This window comes from Lissotriton vulgaris, chromosome 2_2, assembly GCF_964263255.1.
Source record: "Lissotriton vulgaris chromosome 2_2, aLisVul1.2, whole genome shotgun sequence".
NCBI classification, from domain to species: Eukaryota; Metazoa; Chordata; class Amphibia; order Caudata; family Salamandridae; genus Lissotriton; species Lissotriton vulgaris.
Window position 1 is genome coordinate 164,156,681 of NC_141688.1, and position 4,614 is coordinate 164,161,294.

Here is a 4,614-nt window from a genome sequence, read left to right on the forward strand (position 1 = left end):
ACTCTCCAACTTGTGCAACTGCGGCCTGCTGTTCTGACATCTGAAGAAGATGGCCCCAAAAAAAGTTGCCCGTAGCTCCTCTAGCAAGAAAGTTGCCAGTAAGGAGCAGAAGAAGCAAGTGGCGCCACTTACCAAGGAGACTGGTGTGCCGACCGCCGCATTTTTTGGGGGAAAAAAAGTACGCCTGCAGTAGCAGCGGGGTCTGCTGGGGACCAAGCTGGGAGCAGCAACCCCCGCTCCATTGGGCTCAGTGCAACCACCACCACGCCAACTCAAGTCCAAGCCCTTGAGTGCTGCAGTGGCAGCCAGTATGGTTGTTCAATCACCATCGACCAGTGATGTTGGCTCATCGCAAGAAAGTAGCAGCATCCCTCAATCAACACAGGTTGTTGTAACTCATCTGACGAGTGTTCAACAACCACAGCCACATGTGTAAGTACAAGCCCAAGTACATGTGGAAGGAGAGGCGGCGCAAGAAGATGCGCAAGCAGAGGTGCATGGAGAGGCACAAATGCCCACAATAGTTGTTCCTCCCGAAGCAGGGGCACATCAGGAAATCGGCATTCAAGCCGAGGTATCATTTGAGGAAACCACTCCTCCTGCTCATTCATTGTCTTCCAGAGCCCTAGCAAGGAAAATATCACGGATGGTGTCTACATCTACTTCAAGCACTGTTCCTTCTGATGATATGGATAAAAATTGGGAACCAGCACAGCCATCTGAGAGTGAGGCACACCATGATCTGACAAAGGTAGCTAAGCGTAAAAGGAAGGTCCCCGAAAGTCTCATAGTTATGGAGTGTGATGATGACGCTGAACAAGAAGTGGCGTATACTCCTGCTGATGAAGACCCTCACGACGACGACGCAGTCATCATAAATGTCACTCCAGGCTCAGCGGGCATGCAGCAAACAGACATTTTTACCTTAGCCCGAAATGCTGCTGAGCGTGATGTTGGCGATGTGGGTATGGGACCACCACCAATGCAGTTAACTAGTACACCACCACCTACCACTTCCATATTTTCTCACCAGAAGGGACCTCCATCCACCTCGACCTCCATTTCCTCAATTAGTAGTGCTGCTAGTGCACAACGTAGTATAGTTCGGCAACACACATCCTCCACTTCATCTGGCATTAGCATTCCCAGTATCGCCTCCTACGCCCCCCACAGACATTTGAAGTCTGCAGTTTGGGACAAGGCAAAACATAGCCATTTGTACCATTTGTAAGATTCGAGGTAAGCTTGGTACCAACTATGGTACGGGAGGCCAGAGAGGTCATCTTGAGAGACAGCACACTGTCAAATGGCATGCGCACCTAAAGGAGATCTAGGAAGCCCGAATTGCAAGTCAACAAACTGTATCCATTGATGTCTCATCTGATGATGACGAGGAGGAAGAAGCGTCAAACATTTCTTCACTTACACCCAGTACCCCTGTCAGCAGCACACCCCTTGCAAGATATATGTGCCACACTAAGAGTGTGGGAGAGAGTGAGACACCAATGCGAAAAAGTTCATCATCACCGAGCATAACAGGGTCGAAGAAGTCATAATCATCCCGTAAAATGGTCCAGCCCAGCATTAGACGCATGTTGTTTTCAGATGCGCCATTTGAACGCAACCACCCAATGACGCGTCTGTATAACACTAAGCTGGCTAAAATGCTAACGCTGGACCTTCTCCCTTTTTCGTTTGTGGAAGGGGTTGGTTTTCTTGAATTAGTGGTAACGCTCTGCCCTAAATGGAAGGTTCCTAGCCAATTCTATTTTGCCAGAGTTGCGGTTCCAGCACTACATGAAGATGTGCTGGAGGTGATTGGGGCAGCTTTGCAGAAGAGTGCTGTTCACACTATACATCTGACAACAGACATGTGGACCAGTTGCCAAGCCGTTGATTACATGTGCATCACTGCACACTGGGTCTCTTTTTCAGGGGTTAATGCAAAGCTAACCGCAGGTGTTGACCCGGACCACGTTTTTAAAGCTGCTTGGAAACATGCAACAGTAGGCATGTTTGCCATGGAGAAAAGTCATACAGGAGAAAACAATTTGCATGAGTTTAACACAAAGGTCTTTCAATGGCTGTCCCCAAGAAAACACATGATTGGTTATGTTTCCACGGATAATGGCGTCAATGTAGTTAAGGCCATGGATAAGGGTAACTATTTCAGAGTGCCGTGTTTGGCGCACTGTATAAACCTGGTTGTTAAAAAATTCTTGAGTGAAGAAAGTCCAGTGTGCGAGTTACTGACCACCTGCCGAAGAATGTGCACACATTTCAACCATTCTTTTAAGGCCCGGAAGCAGCTGAGGTGCCTGCAACATGAACGTAAATTGCCAGTGAAAGCACTCATCCAGGTGGTGGTAACACTTTGGAACTCAACCTTCTACATGCTTGAGTGTCTGTTTGAGCAGTATGCGGTAGTCGATCAGTATTTCTTTACACAGGGTACAACTATTAGGGCCACTTATCAAAAAGAATTCCTTTCTGTGTATTACTCTTTTAGTTGGTGACCATGAGGCCTACACATTTAAATCAATGACCTTTGGTTTGTAACTGTGACACTAGACAAGTATTAGTACTCCACACTAGAATATCATTTTTGTTACTCTCAAGATTTATTTTCATAAGAAAACATTTATACTCAATCAAACCATATGTTAAAATTGCATTCAATATATACTTTGATGGGGTGCTCTGGTACAATCTTATATATACTATCTAACAATTCTGATTTTCGGTGTCTATCTCAGAGTCACACACAATTTAAAATCATATACTTTCATGATTACAAATTAAACACTAAACAAATACATTTCATACACATTAAAAAGTCCCACTGTCGACGCATTTCGGTGCGTTGGTTACAATTATGGCACCTTCCTCGGGACGGACGAAGATTAAACATTTTTTACTTCTTTCTAAAAAAGAGAATGCATGTAATTAATACATTATTCCTATGGAGAGTTGGTTCTAGTTGTGGACTGTTCTAATAGTGTTCACTATTTACATAATAACTGCCCTTACTTGAAGTATAGGGATTGGTGTCCTTCTATGAAATTTCAGGACGACTGTATCTCCTTTTAACTTTGTGATTTAAGCCACTTGCATCATAATCAGTGGAGTCATAGAATTCTACGAAAAAGAGCATGGAATTATTTACCATACTTCTGAGACTTTCAACCTGTTTTCATACTTCTCACAGAGTCACTTACTATTAAAAGTCTGGTTGACACATAGTCAATGGTGTCTTAAAGCAGGTACGTCTTTCAATATGCACCGTCTGTAATTGGTTATCTTGCCGTGCCTGTAAAGTACACAGATAATGCTATATACTTTGGATAATGATGTTTTAACTCTGGGGTTTATTTTCGAGATTTATCATCCATATACATACCAATTGGTTTTACGCCTAATGATAACATTCAGGCTGTCCTTCCCTGCACCTTCTTAAGTGGTGTCTTGGTACCTATGCCATAATACCATGACGTTCTGTTTTAGTATGCAGGTATACATGGGTCATGAATTTATCATCTACCTGTCCATTAGTTCTATGTAGATTGGAGAGGTTACATACATACCGATTAAGGGCTGCAGTTTCCCTTGGCAGCCTGGAATAGGGACAACGCTATCTACTTTTCTTTGAGCGCTGTTAGCAACACTGTTGGTTTTGCGGATATTTTTATTTCTATCTTCTCCCAACCTGTACGATGAAAAGTCATATTAAGTGTGGTTTTATTTAAATCCCCACATTTAAGGTTACTGTTGCATATTCAAATACTTTTGTATCCCTTTAGTTCCAAGTTGACTGTTGGCAAGTATAGTCTCTACTCTCCTTACCGCTATTGGTGTATTAATGCAGTCCGGGAGTGAGCTGGGATGTTTGTCTAGGTTGTCAAATACAGCTATTCGAAAAGAACATACTTGGTTCCCGTACTGTTACCTTTAAATACGCTGCTAGATGCAACCCCTCGCTAGAACGTGTGCTCAAGACAGGTTACAGAGCTATTGTCTTAAGATTAAAAAGCTGTAACCTTTCAGTTCAAAAATAGGATGCCGGGGCTTTCTCTTTCCATTATAGTGTTATAACCTTTCGACCCGCTGCCGGTTGCAGCCCCTCACTTTAACAACTATGAGGGACCTGAGGATACAGGTGGAGCAATGGAAGCTAGTTAAAAGCCTGACAGACATGCTTCGTCCTTTTGAGGTCTTCACGCGTGCAGTCAGCAGGGAGGACTGTAAATTGGGAAAAGCTATCCCATTGTTGCGCATGCTAGAGCACCAACTGAAGGCGGTGTTTTCTACGTTTCAAAAAGAGGAAAAAAAGAAAAAAACATTTGAGTTGGCAGAGAAGTTATTACAGCGCTTACTTTGCGATGAACGTCTTCAAAGGATCCACACAGAACAGCATTACATTTGTGCTACTATTCTGGATCCATGGTACAAAAAGGCATTGGCAGGCAGAGTATTCTTTCCTTTTGATGACGCAGATGTTACAAAGTACAAACATTGGCTAGCTGTGGCAGCCAGTCGGTTTGAAAGAGAACGGCTGGAAACTGAAGGAAAAGGCAGTATATCAGCATCAGCAGGCCACCCGGAGTCAAAAAAATC

At 43.7% G+C, this 4,614-nt stretch overlaps 1 long non-coding RNA gene across 1 annotated transcript; it reads right to left on the bottom strand.

The window, feature by feature from the left end:
• Nucleotides 1-3,036: 3,036 nt before the first annotated feature.
• Nucleotides 3,037-3,663, bottom strand: LOC147729184 (uncharacterized). The gene is made up of 3 exons (XR_015309206.1): nt 3,585-3,663; nt 3,401-3,472; nt 3,037-3,310 (listed from the first exon to the last, which is right to left on the bottom strand). It is a non-coding gene; the product is annotated as an uncharacterized LOC147729184 (long non-coding RNA).
• Nucleotides 3,664-4,614: the final 951 nt, after the last annotated feature.